The 18,132-nt window shown below is 37.5% G+C and overlaps 1 pseudogene across 1 annotated transcript in view; it reads right to left on the bottom strand.

The window, feature by feature from the left end:
- LOC115801810 (HIG1 domain family member 1A, mitochondrial pseudogene) overlaps positions 1-18,132 on the bottom strand; it is a 135,174-nt pseudogene that overhangs the window by 81,508 nt on the left and 35,534 nt on the right. Inside the window, exon 2 of the transcript XR_016394821.1 lies at positions 15,672-15,770. The product of XR_016394821.1 is annotated as an HIG1 domain family member 1A, mitochondrial pseudogene (transcript). The remainder of the gene's footprint in view (positions 1-15,671; positions 15,771-18,132) is intronic.

Here is an 18,132-nt window from a genome sequence, read left to right as displayed (position 1 = left end):
GAGGAAGAATTCTAAATTCTGAGGAAAACAAATCACTTAAGAGTCTATAAATCATAAAAAATTACTGTTGATTATGAAAGTCTCAAAGGGTCAAGGAATAATTTATTCTATCTACTTGGCCACTGTACTGAGAAATGATTTACAAAGCTTTAACAGTCACTGAGAAAAGTAAGATTCCTATGCAGTTAAAAGAAAAAATAGAAGATACAATAGTTGGGAAGAAAGATACAAAACTGTAATTACTTTCAGGTGACATATAAAATCCAACAGAATTAACAAATAATTAAAACTAGTAAGAGAGCTCTGTAAAGTTACCAGACACAAGATCAATTTATAAAAATCAATAGCACCAGTCTGACACATAAAGAGCTAGATGTCATCACTACCATCCTCCCAAGAAAAAAAGCTGAATAACTGAAAATCAACAATTCTTCTTAGGTCCATCAAAGAATTAAGGCCACATCACTATCTGCTGCCCCATTAATATAGAGAACCACAGCTTACCGAGAACAGAAGCCCAGGGGCTGAACATTGCCACTGAAGCCAGCAACAACAGAACACAAACTATAAATGATGAACTGCAAGAGGCTCAGTGCAGCTAAGCTTAAGAGTTAAAAACTCCAGGGGGCCTTAGACGAACCTCCACACTTTCCTGAGCTTTTGCTCCAGGAGCCCCACCAGGTTCTCAGAAGTGAGAACTGGTGAAAACTTCTTTCAGATTTTTAGCAGGGGGAGAAGGAAAAGTAATAATTTTGAAATATGCCCAGAGCATTCTGTTCTCCTTAACAAAAGGCTGTCCTCAAGGGAAACAATATTACCTAACCATACAGCTTGGGTTTTACAAGAGCCCAGTCAACTTTGAGGAAGAGAAATACTCAACTCCAATCTCCCCTAGACTTCCATGTGGGGAGAGGAAAATACCCAAATCCAACCCTCACTAGCCTTCCACATGGAGGAATAGAAATACCCAACTCCAGAGCCATTTAGTTTTTCCTGTCTTATCAAAGGAAAAAAAAATCTATAAAATGTGTGAAGGTCACAGCACGGGGGACAAGCACACTAAAAAAATGAGACCTAATTATAGGACTATAAGATGCTTCCCCTTCCCTCACACCTCATCATCACATGAATAAGGCTGCAGTATAATAACAGGGGATTACAGATAGAAGAACTGGAAGCCTCAGAACCAATTTAAGAAGGAGTCTCTAGGGAAGCCCAAAACATCCAAGGAGACAAAAATAGACACTAGAGGAAATTTTTGTCTCTGACACCTAAAGCTACAGCAGTAAGCATACCCTAACTAATAGCCAGATAGTGTAAAACCTTAGATGAAAGGCCTATTTACCTCAGTTCCTTTCACCCAATACACAATGTGTGGCTTTCAACCAAAAATTACAAGGCATGATAAAGGCAAAAAAAATAGTCTGAAAAGACCAAAAGCATCAGTACCAGACTTAGATAGAGAAGAAGTTTTGGAATCATCAGATCAAGAATTTAAAATAACTGGAAAAGGGGAGAAGGATAAATTAGGAGATTGGGATTGACATATACAAACTACTATATATAAAATGGATAACTAATAAGGATCTACTGTGTAGCACAGGGAACTCTACTCAGTACTCTGTAATGACCTATATAGGAAAAGAATAGAAAAAAGAGTGGATATATATATATATATATAACTGATTTACTTCACTGTACACCTGAAACTAACACAACATTGTAAATCAACTATAATCCAATAAAAATTTTAAAAAAGAATTTAAAATAACTATGATAAATATCCTAGGGCTCTAATATAAAAAATCGACAACATGTAAAAACAGGTAAGTAATATAAGTAGAGACATGTAAGCCTTAATAAAGAATCAAAATTAAATGCTAAAAATCAGAAACACTGTAAAAGAAATGAAGAATGCCTTTGATGGACTCATCAGTAGACTGGACATGGCCAATAAAGGAATTAGTAAGCTTGAAGATATGTCAATATCTGAAAAGCAAAGAGAAAAAAGAAGAGAAAAAATGGAATAGAATATCCAAGAACTATGTGACAATTACAAAAATTCAATGGGAGTAGCAGGAGAAGGAGAAAGAGAAAGGAAAAGAAATTATGAATAATGGCTGAGAATTTTCCAAAATTAATGACAAATATCAACCACATATTAAGGAAACTCAGAGAACAAGTATAATAAAATTCAAAAAAATTTATACCTAGGCATATCATATTCAAATTGCAGAAAATAAAGACAAAAAGTCTTGAAAGAAGCTGGAAATAAAAAACGCCTTACCTACAAAGGAACAGGATAAGAATTCTCTTCAGAAACCCTGCAAGCAAGAAGAGGGTGGAGTGATACATTTAAAGTGCTGAAAGAGAAACCACCAACCTAGAATTCTCTATCCAGCCAAATTATTCTTCAAAAGCAAAGGAGATTATTTTTGTATATGGTATTAGAGAATGTTCTAATTTTATTCTTTTACAAGTAGCTGTCCAAAAATAACTCAAAATGGATTAAAGACCTAAATGTAAGACTGGATACTATAAAACTTCTAGAGGAAAACATATGCAGAACACTTTTAGACACAAACTGAAGCAGTGTTTTTTTGGATCCGTCTCCTAAAGCAAAGGAAACAAAAGCAAAAATAGTCAAATGGGACCTAATTAAATTCAAAAGCTTTTGCACAGCAAAGGAAACCATCGACAAACAAAAAAACAACCTACTGAATGGGAGAAGATATTTGCAAATGATATGAGTGATAAGGGGTTAACATGCAACATATATAAACAGCTCATACAACTCAACATCAAAAAAACAAACTCAATTAAAAAATGGCCAGAAGAACTGAATAGACATTTCTCCAAAGAGAAAATGCAGATGGCCAACAGGCACATGGAAAGATGCTCAACATCGCTAATCATCAGGGAAATACAAATCAAAATGACAATGCAATATCACCCCACACACATCAGAATGGCTATGATCAAAAAGAACACAAATAACAAATGTTGACAAGGATGTGGAGAAAAGGGAGCCCTCATACACTGTTGTGGGAATGTAAATTGGTGCAGGCACTGTGGAAAACAGTAAGGAGGTTTCTCAAAAAACTAAAAATAGAACTACCATATGACACAGCAATTCCACTCCTGGGTATATATCCAAAAAAACCAACAACACTAATTCAAAAAGATACATGCACCTCAATGCGCATAGCATTATTATTTACAATTGCCAACGTATAGAAGCAACCTAAGTGTCCATCAACAGATGATGGATAAAGAAGATGTGGTACATACACCTACAATGGAATACTACTCAGCCATAAAAAAAGAATGAAATTTTGCCATTTGCAGCAACATGGATGGACTTGTAGGACATTATGCTATGTGCAATAAGTCAGACAGAGAAAGACAAATACTGTATGATATCACTTATATATGGAATCATAAAAATACAACAAACTAGTGAATAAAACACAAAAGAAGCAAACTCGGAGGACGGCTTGAAGATGGCGGAAGAGTAAGACGCGGAGATCGCCTTCCTTCCCACGGATACACCAGAAATACATCTACACGTGGAACAACTCCTACAGAACACCTACTGAAGGCTGGCAGAAGATCTCAGACCTCCCAAAAGGCAAGAAACTCCCCACGTACCTGGGTAGGGCAAAAGAAAAAACAGAGACAAAAGAATAAGGACGGCACCTGCACCAGTGGGAGGGAGCTGAGAAGGAGGAAAAGTTTCCACACACTAGGAAGCCCCTTCGCGGGCGGAGACTGCGGGAGGCGGAGGGGGGAGCTTCGGTACCGCGGAGGAGTGCACAGCGACGGGTGCGGTGGGCAAAGCGGCGAGATTCCCGCACAGAGGATTGGTGCCGACCGGCACTCACCAGCCCGAGAGGCTTGTCTGCTCACCCGCCGGGGCGGGCGGGGCTGCGAGCTGAGGCTCGGGTTTCGGTTTTGGACGGAGCGCAGGGAGAGGACTGGGGTTGGCGGCTTGAACATAGCCTGAAGGGGTTAGTGCACCACGGCTAGCCAGGAGGAAGTCTGGGGAAAAGTCTGCACCTGCCGAAGAGGCAAGAGACTTTTTCTTCCCTCTTTGTTTCCTGGTGCGCGAGGAGAGGGGTTTAAGAGCGCTGCTTAAAGGAACTCCAGAGACAGGCGCGAGCCGTGGCTAAAAGCGCGGACCCCAGAGACGGGCGGGAGACGCTAAGGCTGCTGCTGCCGCCACCAAGGGGCCTGTGTGCGAGCACAGGTCACTCTCCACACCCCTCTTCCACGGAGCCTGTGCAGCCCGCCACTGCCAGGTTCCCGGGATCCAGGGACAACTTCCCCGGGAGAACGCACGGAGGGCCTCAGGCTGGAGCAACGTCACGCCGGCCTCTGCCGCCGCAGGCCCGCCCCGCACGCAGTGCCCCTCCCTCCCCCCCCACCCCCGGCCTGAGTGAGCTGGAGCCCCCGAATCAGCGGCTCCTTTAACCCCGTCCTGTCTGAGCAAAAAACAGACGCCCTCCAGCGACCTACACGCAGAGGCAGGGCCAAATCCAAAGCTGAGCTCCTGTGAGCTGTGAGAACAAAGAAGAGAAAGGGAAATCTCTCCCAGCAGCCTCAGAAGCAGCGGATTAAAGCTCCACAATCAACTTGATATACCCTGCATCTGTGGAATACCTGAATAGATAAGGAATGATCCCAAATTGAAGAGGTGGACTTTAGGAGCGAGATCTATGATTTTTTTCCCTTTTCCTCTTTTTGTGAATGTGTACGTGTATGCTTCTGTGTGAGATCTTGTCTGCATAGTCTTGCTTCCACCATTTGTCCTAGGGCTCTATCCGTCCATGGTTTTTTTTAAAAATTTTTTCTTAATAATTAATTTTAATTGTAATAACTTTATTATACTTTACCTTCGTTCTTTCTTTCTTTCTTTCCTTCCTTCCTTCCCTCCTTTAGACAACGAATCACCCCAAATTGAGGAGGTGGTCTCTGAGAGCAAGATTTATGATTTTTCCCCCTTTACCTCTTTTTGTGAGGGTGTATGTGTATGCTTCTGTGTAAGATTTTCTCTGTATAGCTTTGCTTCCAACATTTGTCCTGAGGTTCTATCCGTCCCTTTTTTTTTTTTCTAAATATTTTTTAATTCAATTACTATATTATACTTTATTTTATTTTTACTGTATCTTCTTTCTTTCTGTCTTTTTTCCTTCTTTCCCTCCTTCCTTCCTTCCTCCCTCCCTCCCTCCCTCCCTCCTTTATTTCCTTCTTTGCTTCATTCTTCCTTCCTTCCTTTCCTCCTTTCCTTCTTTCTTTCCTCATACTTCTACTAATTCTCTCTACTTTTTCTCCCTTTTATTCTGAGCCGTGTGGATGAAAGGCTCTTGGTGCTCCAGCCAGGAGTCAGGGCTCTGCCTCTGAGGTAGGAGAGCCAACTTCAAGTCACTGGTCAACAAGAGACCTCCCAGCTCCACATAATATTAAACGGCGGAAATCTCCCAGAGACCTCCATCTTAACACCAGCACCCAGCTTCACTCAACGACCAGCAAGCCACAGTGCTGGACAACCTATGCCAAACAACTAGCAAAACAGGAACACAACCCCACCCATTAGCAGAGAGGCGGCCTAAAATCATAATAAGGCCACAGACACCCCAAAACACACCACCAGACGTGAACCTGCCCACTAGAGAGACAAGATCCAGCCTCATCCACCACAACACAGGCACTAGTCCCCTCCACCAGGAAGCCTACACAACCCACTGAAACAACCTTAGCCACTGGAGACAGACATCAAAAACAACGGGAACTACAAACCTGCAGCCTGCAAAAAGGAGACTCCAAACACAGTAAGATAAGCAAAATGAGAAGACAGAAAAACACACAGCAGATGAAGGAGCAAGATAAAAATGCACCAGACCTAACAAATGAAGAGGAAATAGGCAGTCTACCTGAAAAAGAATTCAGAATAATGATAGTAAGGATGATCCGAAATCTTGGAAATAGAATGGACAAAATGCAAGAAACAGTTAACAAGGACCTAGAAGAACTAAAGATGAGACAAGCAACGATGAACAACGCAATAAATGAAATTAAAAATACTCTAGAAGGGATCAATAGCAGAATAACTGAGGCAGAAGAACGGATAAGTGACCTGGAAGATAAAGTAGTGGAAATAACTACTGCAGAGCAGAATAAAGAAAAAAGAATGAAAAGAACTGAGGACAGTCTCAGAGACCTCTGGGACAACATTAAATGCACCAACATTCAAATTATAGGGGTTCCAGAAGAAGAAGAGAAAAAGAAAGGGACTGAGAAAATATTTGAAGAGATTATAGTTGAAAACTTCCCTAATATGGGAAAGGAAATAGTTAATCAAGTCCAGGAAGCACAGAGAGTCCCATACAGGATAAATACAAGGAGAAATACGCCAAGACACATATTAATCAAACTGTCAAAAATTAAATACAAAGAAAGCATATTAAAAGCAGCAAGGGAAAAACAACAAATAACGCACAAGGGAATCCCCATAAGGTTAACAGCTGATCTCTCAGCAGAAACCATACAAGCCAGAAGGGAGTGGCAGGACATACTGAAAGTGATGAAGCAGAAAAACCTGCAACCAAGACTACTCTACCCAGCAAGGATCTCATTCAGATTTGATGGAGAAATTAAAACCTTTACAGACAAGCAAAAGCTGAGAGAGTTCAGCACCACCAAACCAGCTTTACAACAAATGCTAAAGGAACTTCTCTAGACAAGAAACACAAGAGAAGGAAAAGACCTATAATAATGAACCCAAAACAATTTAGAAAATGGGAATAGGAACATACATATCGATAATTACCTTAAATGTAAATGGACTAAATGCTCCCACCAAAAGACACAGATTGGCTGAATGGATACAAAAACAAGACCCTTATATATGCTGTCTACAAGAGACCCACTTCAGACCTAGAGACACATACAGACTGAAAGTAAGGGGATGGAAAAAGATATTCCATGCAAATGGAAACCAAAAGAAAGCTGGAGTAGCAATTCTCATATCAGACAAAATAGACTTTAAAATAAGGACTATTAAAAGAGACAAAGAAGGACACTACATAATGATCAAGGGATCGATCCAAGAAGAAGATATAACAATTGTAAATATTTATGCACCCAACATAGGAGCACCTCAATACATAAGGCAAATACTAACAGCCATAAAAGGGGAGATCGACAGTAACACATTCATAGTAGGGGACTTTAACACCCCACTTTCACCCATGGACAGATCATCCAAAATGAAAATAAATAAGGAAACACAAGCTTTAAATGATACATTAAACAAGATGGACTTAATTGATATTTATAGGACACTCCATCCAAAAACAACAGAATACACATTTTTCTCAAGTGCTCATGGAACATTCTCCAGGATAGATCATATCTTGGGTCACAAATCAAGCCTTGGTAAATTTAAGAAAATTGAAATTGTATCAAGTATCTTTTCTGACCACAACGCCATGAGACTAGATATCAATTACAGGAAAAGATCTGTAAAAAATACAAACACATGGAGGCTAAACAATACACTACTTAATAATGAAGTGATCACTGAAGAAATCAAAGAGGAAATAAAAAAATACCTAGAAACTAATGATAGTGGAGACACAACGACCCAAAACCTATGGGATGCAGCAAAAGCAGTTCTAAGGGGGAAGTTTATAGCAATACAAGCCCACCTTAAGAAGCAGGAAACATCTCGAATAAACAACCTAACCTTGCACCTCAAGCAATTAGAGAAAGAAGAACAAAAAAACCCCAAAGCTAGCAGAAGGAAAGAAATCATAAAAATCTGATCAGAAATAAATGAAAAAGAAATGAAGGAAACAATAGCAAAGATCAATAAAACTAAAAGCTGGTTCTTTGAGAAGATACACAAAATAGATAAACCACTAGCTAGACTCATCAAGAAAAAAAGGGAGAAGACTCAAATCAATAGAATTAGAAATGAAAAAGGAGAAGTAACAACTGACACTGCAGAAATAAAAAAAATCATGAGAGATTACTACAAGCAACTCTATGCCAATAAAATGGACAATCTGGAAGAAATGGACAAATTCTTAGAAATGCACAACCTGCCAAGACTGAATCATGAAGAAATAGAAAATATGAACAGACCAATTACAAGTACTGAAATTGAAACTGTGATTAAAAATCTTCCAACAAACAAAAGCCCAGGACCAGATGGCTTCACAGGTGAATTCTATCAAACGTTTAGAGAAGAGCTAACACCTGTCCTTCTCAAACTCTTCCAAAATATAGCAGAGGGAGGAACACTCCCAAATTCCTTCTACGAGGCCACCATCACCCTGATACCAAAACCAGACAAGGATGTCACAAAGAAAGAAAACTACAGGCCAATATCACTGATGAACATAGATGCAAAAATCCTCAACAAAATACTAGCAAACAGAATCCAACAGCACATTAAAAGGATCATACACCATGATCAAGTGGGGTTTATTCCAGGAATGCAAGGATTCTTCAATATACGCTAATCTATCAATGTGATAAACCATATTAACAAATTGAAGGAGAAAAACCATATGATCGTCTCAATAGATGCAGAGAAAGCTTTTGACAAAATTCAACACCCATTTATGATAAAAACCCTGCAGAAAGTAGGCATAGAGGGAACTTTCCTCAACATAATAAAGGCCATATATGACAAGCCCACAGCAAACATCATCCTCAATGGTGAAAAACTGAAAGCATTTCCACTAAGATCAGGAACAAGACAAGGTTGCCCACTCTCACCACTCTTATTCAACATAGTTTTGGAAGTTTTAGCCACAGCAATCAGAGAAGAAAAGGAAATAAAAGGAATCCAAATCGGAAAAGAAGAAGTAAAGCTGTCACTGTTTGCAGATGACATGATACTATACATAGAGAATCCTAAAGATGCTACCAGAAAACTACTAGAGCTAATCAATGAATTTGGTAAAGTAGCAGGATACAAAATTAATGCACAGAAATCTCTGGCATTCCTATACACTAATGATGAAAAATCTGAAAGTGAAATCAAGAAAACACTCCCATTTACCATTGCAACAAAAAGGATAAAATATCTAGGAATAAACCTACCTAAGGAGACAAAAGACCTGTATGCAGAAAATTATAAGACACTGATGAAAGAAATTAAAGATGATACAAATAGATGGAGAGATATACCATGTTCTTGGATTGGAAGAATCAACATTGTGAATATGATTCTGCTACCCAAAGCAATCTACAGATTCAATGCAATCCCTATCAAACTACCACTGGCATTTTTCACAGAATTAGAACAAAAAATTTCACAATTTGTATGGAAACACAAAAGACCCCGAATAGCCAAAGCGATCTTGAGAACGAAAAAAGGAGCTGGAGGAATCAGGCTCCCTGACTTCAGACTATACTACAAAGCTACAGTAATCAAGACAGTATGGTACTGGCACAAAAACAGAAAGATAGATCAATGGAACAGGATAGAAAGCCCAGAGATAAACCCACGCACATATGGACACCTTATCTTTGATAAAGGTGGCAGGAATGTACAGTGGAGAAAGGACAACCTCTTCAATAAATGGTGCTGGGAAAACTGGACAGGTACATGTAAAAGTATGAGATTAGATCACTCCCTAACACCATACACAAAAATAAGCTCAAAATGGATTAAAGACCTAAATGTAAGGCCAGAAACTATCGAACTCTTAGAGGAAAACATAGGCAGAACACTCTATGACATAAATCACAGCAAGATCCTTTCTGACCCACCTCCTAGAGTAATGGAAATAAAAACAAAAATAAACAAATGGGACCTAATGAAACTTCAAAGATTTTGCACAGCAAAGGAAACCATAAACAAGACCAAAAGACAACCCTCAGAATGGGAGAAAATATTTGCAAATGAAGCAACTGACAAAGGATTAATCTCCAAAATTTACAAGCAGCTCATGCAGCTCAATAACAAAAAAACAAACAACCCAATCCAAAAATGGGCAGAAGACCTAAATAGACATTTCTCCAAAGAAGATATACAGAATGCCAACAAACACATGGAAGAATGCTCAACATCATTAATCATTAGAGAAATGCAAATCAAAACTACAATGAGATATCATCTCACACCAGTCAGAATGGCCATCATCAAAAAATCTAGAAACAATAAATGCTGGAGAGGGTGTGGAGAAAAGGGAACACTCTTGCACTGCTGGTGGGAATGTGAATTGGTTCAGCCACTATGGAGAACAGTATGGAGGTTCCTTAAAAAACTACAAATAGAATTACCATATGACCCAGCAATCCCACTACTGGGCATATACCCTGAGAAAACCAAAATTCAAAAAGAGTCATGTACCAAAATGTTCACTGCAGCTCTATTTACAATAGCCCAGAGATGGAAACAACCTAAGTGCCCATCATCAGATGAATGGATAAAGAAGATGTGGCACATATATACAATGGAATATTACTCAGCCTTAAAAAGAAACCAAATTGAGTTATTTGTAATGAGATGGATAGACCTAGAGTCTGTCATACAGAGTGAAGTAAGTCAGAAAGAAAAAGACAAATGCCGTATGCTAACACATATATATGGAATTTAAGAAAAAAAAGGATGTCATGAAGAACCTAGGGGTGGGACGGGAATAGAGACGCAGACCTACTGGAGAACGGACTTGAGGATATGGGGAGGGGGAAGGGTGAGCTTTGACAGGGCGAGAGAGAGTCATGGACATACACACACTAACAAACGTAGTAAGGTAGATAGCTAGTGGGAAGCAGCCGCATGGCACAGGCATATTAGCTCGGAGCTTTGTGACAGCCTGGAGGGGTGGGATAGGGAGAGTGGGAGGGAGGGAGACACAAGAGGGAGGACATATGGGAACATATGTATATATATAACTGATTCACTTTGTTATAGAGCAGAAACTAACACACCATTGTAAAGCAATTGTACCCCAATAAAGATGTTAAAAAAAATAAATTTAAAAAAATTATAAAAAATAAAAAGAAGCAAACTCACAGATATAGAGAACCAACTAGTGGTTACTAGAGGGGAGAGGGAAAGGGTATGAGGCAATATAGTGGTAGAGGGTTAAAGAAAGTTTATTATGGGATTATATGAAATCATGTACGTGACACTTTTGAAAATTGTAACGCACCACAGAATTTAAAGAATCTTTCATTCAAAAAAAAAAAGTGAAGGAGAAATACTTTCTTAAACAAAGATTGAAGGAATTTGTCTCCAATAGACCTGTCTTATAAGAAATGTTAAATGAAATTTTGTGGTAGCCATCCTTTAAGACTGGCCCCCAGTGATTCTTGCCTCCTGATATACATGGCATTGTTTGGTTCCCTCTCTTAAGTCCACAAGTTTTCAGATCAAAAGAAACTGTACTCAAAGAACTGTACTTAAGGAACTATACCCAAGAAGCCTCATCACCTCTGGACCTTATTTAGATGAGATTCTGGACTTCAAGCTGATTCTGTAGTGGGGTGAGATTTAGGGGAGTCTTGTGAGAAGGATGAGTCTATTTTGCATGTGAGAGCGACATTGATTATTGGCAGCCAGAGGGTGAACTGAGGTACTCAGCCTCCAAGATGGCCCCCAGTGATTCTTGCTTCCTGGTGTAGTCACCTCTCATACTGAGGAGAGCTGTCTTGTGCAATCAATAGGATATTGCAGGAATGTTGGAGTGTGACTTTTGAGAGTAGGTCATAAATAACGTTGCAGCTTCTACCTTGCTATCTCCTGGATCACTTGCTCTAGCATACATCGGCCTCCATGTTGTAAGGATATTCAAGAAGCTCTGTCACAAGATTCATGTGACATGGAACTGATCTGCCAACTGTCAACATCAACTTGTCAGCCATGTGAGTGAACCTACCTGGAGAGGAATCCCCCAGACCAAGTCAAGCCTTTAGATGACTGTGGCCCCAGTTGACATCTTGGTTACAATCTCATGAGAGACCTCAAGACAGAAACCATTCAATTAAGATATTTTTGAATTCCTGATCCACAGAGCTGAGCGATAATATTTATTGTTGTTTTAGCCACTAAGTTATGGAGTAATTAGTTATACAGCAATAGATAACTAATTCAGATTTCAATAAAAATTCTAGAAGATTTAACAATCTCATCATTGAAATTACATGAAATAAAGGTTCATGAAAAACTAATCTAATTTTGAAAAAGATAAGTAAAATGGAAGAACTTCTTTCCCAGATATTAATACAATCTACAAAGCTACAGTAATAAATGTACTATGCAATTACACAGAAACAAATACACAATGTAACAGAATAGAAAGTTCAGAAACAGAAATTGATGTCTGATAAAGGCAGCACCATAAATCAATAGAAAAAAATAGATTACTTTCCAGATAGTGTTAGGAAAACTAGCTCAATATATCCAGAAGAATAAAGTGGTATTCCCTGATTTATGCCATACACACAGGGGAATGCCATCTGGAATAAAGTCTCAAGTGTAAAAGGCAAATTTTAAAAGCTAACAGAAGAAAATAAAAGGAAATATCTGAGTGATTTTAGGGTTGAAAGGACTTCTCAAGCAAGACCTAAAAACACAAAACATTTTTAAAAAATGGATTTATATACATCGAAATTGAGAACTTCTGCTCACAAGGACGTCATAGGCAAAACTGACAGTTGACAGACCAAAGAAAATATTTTTAGTGTTTAAAACCTGCTAAGGAATTAATATACGGCATGTATAAGAAACAGTTGCAAATGAATAAGAAAAAGACAGGAAACCTCAATAGAAAAACAGGCAAAGGACGTAAGTAGGTGAATCATTTAAAAGGAAGCCCAGGGAATTCCATGGCAATCCAGTGGTTAAGACTTCGCTTTCCAATGCAGGGAGTGCAGGTTCAACCTCTGGTTGGGGAGCTAAGATCCCACATGCCTCATGGCCAAAAAACCAAAACATAAAATAGAAGCAATATAGTAACAAATTCAATAAAGACTTTAAAAAATGGTCCACATCAAAAATAGATAAATAAAACTTTAAAAAAATAAAAATAAAAGGAAGCTCAGTGGCAAGTAAGTATAGAAATCAGAGAAACACACTAGAATCAGAGAAATGCCAATTTCAACATTGATATATACTTTAACATTAATCAAATTAATAAAAATTAAAAATCAGGGACTTCCTGATGGTGCAGTGGTTAAGAACCCGCCTGCCAATGCAGGGGACATGCGTTTGATCCCTGGTCCGGGAAGATACCACATGCCGCGGAGCAACTAAGCCCGTGCGCCACAACTACTGAGCCTACGCTCTAGAGCCTGCAAGCCACAACTACTGAGCCCATGTGCCACAACTACTGAAGCCCGTGCGCCTAGAACCTGTGCTCTGCAACAAGAGAAGCCACCACAATGAGAAGCACGCACACCACAACGAAGAGCAGACCCCACTCACTGCAACTAGAGAAAGCCTGAGCACAGCAACGAAGACCCAACGCAGACAAAAAAAAAAAAAAAAAAAAATCAGATAACAGCAATTGTAGGTAAGAAAGTAGAGAAATAAGATTTCTCCTACTCTACTGGCAGGAGTGTAACTGAGGCAGTATTATGGAAAATAATCTGGTGGAATTTAATAAAATCAATGTACAAATTATCTCATGTTCCAACAATCACATACCTGGGTATAAGCATCAAAGAAACCGGGGCACAAATCAAAAAGCAACTTACATGAAGGTATTTACCACAGTGTTATTTTATAGTTGCAGAAAGTTGAAAGTTACTTTAGGTGCCCATCTCTGGGGGAATAGATAAGTAAATGCAAAGCGTACATAATCTGAAATATTATACTATATATTACTAATATACTATACTATACTTAAAAACAATACAGCAGATGCATAGATAGCAACAAAATAGAGTTAAACATACAGTGTTGAGTGAAAAAAAGTTGAAACAAAGCAATAGCTATAAACCAATAACATTTGTATAAATTAATGCATAGACACACACACAAAAAAACACTTTATTGTATCAGGATATATAACAAACACATTAAAGTAAAAGTGTGGGTAGAAGAAATGGAACAGAGTTGTGGATAATGAAAATAGAAATAAGTAAAATGATACAGCAGAGGAGATATGGTCAAATGATGACAGAGTATCATCAACTGAGGAAAATTATTAATTAAATTATATATCTGAGTTCCAAATGAAATGAACTAATAATAATAAAAAACTGGAATAATAAAAAAGCAAAACTGATAATAATGACAAAAAATAAAAACAGTGCAATTTACCATATTAACAGATTAAAGGAGAAAAACAAGTATCTCAATAAATGCAGAAAAGGCATTTGATACGTTCAACTACTTATTCATGATTTTTAAGAAACAAAAATCTGGAAAACTGGGATTTAAAAGAAACTTTAGCAAGTATCTAGACAATTCTATATCAAGCATCATAATTTATAGGAAACATTAGAAGCATGCAGATTAAAGTCAGGAATGCACCAAGATACCTGCTAGCATTGCTCCTAGTCAGTATTATACTGGAGGCCCTAACCAACGCAAAAAGGCACGATAATGAATAAGTATGAGTATTTTAAAGTGACAAAATTGTCACTATTTGAAAATCATAATCATTTTCATAGAAAATCCTGAGAGATGCAACCAAAACTCTAGGAATATAAGAATTCAATGTATGGAATTTAATTATATTACTATTTATAAGCAAATAAATTCATAATAGTAATTAAAGAGCTGAAAAAAATGAATACATCATATTCATGTACTAAAATACTCAATTCTTTGAATTTTAATTACATATAAATTTAAGATAGTAAAAAAAAAATTTAAAGACACTAAAGGTTTATGACAAATGAGAAGCAGATATTTTTAGATTCAGTAAAAAAAAAGAGGGGGGAAAAAAGAAAAAAATGTCAACAATTCAACAACAACAACAAAATGGGCAAAGGACACGAATTGTCAATGCACAGGGAAGGAAAATTAAAAGGCCAATCACTTTAGGAAAAGAGTCTCAATCTTGAAGTCAGCCAAAGAAAATGCACATTTGAAAAAAAAAAAAAGCCCAGAAGATACTATTTCCACCCAATAATATTTATCAAGCTTTCGTTAAAATGGGAGGAAACAGGAACTTTCTGCTGAAGGCAACTGGTGGTAGTTAGTAAAATAAAAAATATGCAGACACTTATATGTAGACCTCTTAAAGAAACTCTTAATATTTGTGTTCTAGGATACATGAAGATGTTCACTACAGCATGATTTTTAACAGTGAAAACTGGAAACACTCTAACTATCCCCCTGTAGCGGACTGGACAAACAAAATGTGGTGTATTCGTAAGATGGGTCTATACAACAGCCAAAAGAAATAGATCATGTCTACCTACCTCTAATCAATATTAAACAGATTTCATATATATAATATTGAGTAAGGAAAACTACAGAATTATAGGCACGGTATGATACCATGTACATAAATTAAAACCACACAAAACATACTATATTTGTTTATAAACATAGATAAGTAAAGTACTTTTATAATTGTTAGTTTTTGTGCTCACATATCCTGATCTGGCTCTGGATGTACACAGGGGCATATCGTAAAGTAAAAATGGGGAAACAGTCTACAATATGACTCCAACCAAGATTAGTGTATACTTACATTGGTAGGCAATGGAGACTGAAGATGCTTGAGCAAGCTGTCACATGGTTTGAGCTGTAATTTGGGGAGTATCCATCTTTCCAACTTGTGTAAAGGAAACTGAAATGGAGAGATGATTTGGGAGGTTATTAAAGGAATCTAAGCAAGAAGTAATGTACTATATTAGTAAATGGTAAGTAGTGATAAACATGGAAAGAAGATAGTGAATCTCATTTCTACCCCCTTCATCATCACACCCAAACACCAAAGGTACTTGAAAAATGTCAACTGAGTACAAAATATATGATCTTAATCCTTAGCTCCTCAATAAAAATATTATCAATAATTTTGCAAGTTAAATAATTTTTGTAGGTAACTGTGCATAGATGAATTTTAAGTCATTTGGGTATGAACTTGGCATTGGTATTTTGCATATTCATCTACCATCACAAAAATATGAGGGTTTGTTTACCCATAGTATCCACAAAATTAATATCTATTTTTCTCAGGTTGAGACATTTATTAAAAAAATAATAAAAACTATGACTTATTACATGCCAGTCACTGTGGTAGTCACTTTCCATATACTTTCCTATCTAACCTTTACTTCAGCACTGTAAAGCAGGCATTACATTATAACCCCTCTTAACTGACAAGGCAACTGAGGCTCAAAGATAGGAAATAACCTGCCCAACATCAGAGTAAAGCTAGTAAATGGTGATACTGAGATGCAAACCAAAGTCTGTGTAATTCCAAATCTGTGCTCTTTCCACTACCATCCTAATCTCTTCCACTAAACAGCATCATTTATTTAGCTGTAATATAAACAAAATCCTCAGTTCCAAGTGGCAATGAATGTTGACAAGTCACCCATTATTAAAACATATTTGGGACTTCCCTGGTGGTCCAGTGGGTAAGACTCCAGGGGGCCCCAATGCAGGGGGCCCAGGTTCGATCCCTGGTCGGGGAACTAGAGCCCACATGCATGTCACAACTAAGAAGTCCACATGCTGCAACTAAAAGATCCCACGTGCCGCAACTAAGACCCAGTGCAGCCAAAATAAATAATAAAATAAATAAAATTAAATAACAACCTCTTGACCAAAGAAGTATTTTTAAATTTTTTATAAATAAGTGTTTATTTTAATAAATAAGTAATTATGATACATTATGCTATCTCTTTTGGAGTTTTTAAGAACAGCTACTTAACCTCTTTAAACTCCAGTTTTTGAATGGTGTTAGTAATACTATTTATCTCACAGGATTTTTTAATCATTTGAGATAGTTTTAGTTACTGTCTTAATTTAGAAATCAATTGAGATTAAATGAGATAAAACATTTAAGCATTTAGCAAAGTGTCTGGCATGTAGTTGAAGCCAAATAAATATTAGCAGCTTTTATTACCTTATTATTATATTTCATAAATATTTTACTAATAGAGTTTTACAACACAAGAGAATTATATTCTCAGTACTCAATATACAATCATGGAGCATCCACCATCTCAAATTCAAAGGTATTTACGAAAACATTATATCTTCATTTAATTAAAAATATAGGAATCATCTAACAGCTCAACGGAACACTGGAATCATGCACAATACTTGAAGTTCATAGCAATTAATTTTTTCAGTTAGGCTGACATCTAGTGGACATCTGTAGCCATCCGAAAGATTTAAAATACATACTTTAAAAAAAAACACCCTAGCAACATTCCATTAAATAAAAGACCAATATCTAATGTAAATGTTTAAAATGAAAAAGGAAAATCAAGTTGAGTATTGTTTGCCAGGCACTGAACTAAATGCTTCCCCAAACATCTCACTCACTCATTTGTTCAAAGTGTTTGGTATCTACTATATGCTAGACAATTATTATATAGAATTTTTAAAAAGTAGATATGATCCCTTTCCTTTTAGAGTTCACAGACTAATAGGGATGAGTTATCAAACAATTATATAAATTAATAAAATTATAAATTGTGTTTAGAGCTATGAAGGACATTAGAAGAGAATCCTTAACCCTCTGAGGAAGTGATTTGTGAACCAATTTCTTATTCTTTAAAAATATGGGAGTCGGGCTTCCCTGGTGGCGCAGTGGTTGAGAGTCCGCCTGCCGATGCAGGGGACACGGGTTCGTGCCCTGGTCCGGGAAGATCCCACATGCCGCGGAGCAGCTGGGCCCGTAAGCCATGGCCGCTGAGCCTGCATGTCCGGAGCCTGTGCTCCGCAACGAGAGAAGCCACAACAGTGAGAGGCCCGCGTACCGCAAAAAAAAAAAAAATGTATATATATATATATATATATATATATATATATATATAGGAATCATCTAACAGCTCAACTGAACACTGGAGTTATGCACAATACTTGAGGTTCATAACAATTAATTTTTTAGGTTAGGCTGACATCTTCTTATTCTCTAGAAGTTGGTTCACATATTCCCATCACAAATTTAAGACAGAGGGACAGCATGAGTGCAG

This window comes from Delphinapterus leucas, chromosome 1 (genome assembly GCF_059928025.1).
Source record: "Delphinapterus leucas isolate spDelLeu-1000000601 "Yukka" chromosome 1, BTC_Dleu_Yukka2, whole genome shotgun sequence".
Taxonomy (NCBI): Eukaryota; Metazoa; Chordata; class Mammalia; order Artiodactyla; family Monodontidae; genus Delphinapterus; species Delphinapterus leucas.
Note: the sequence above shows the minus strand (reverse complement) of the source record. Positions and strands in the feature narration are given on the sequence as shown.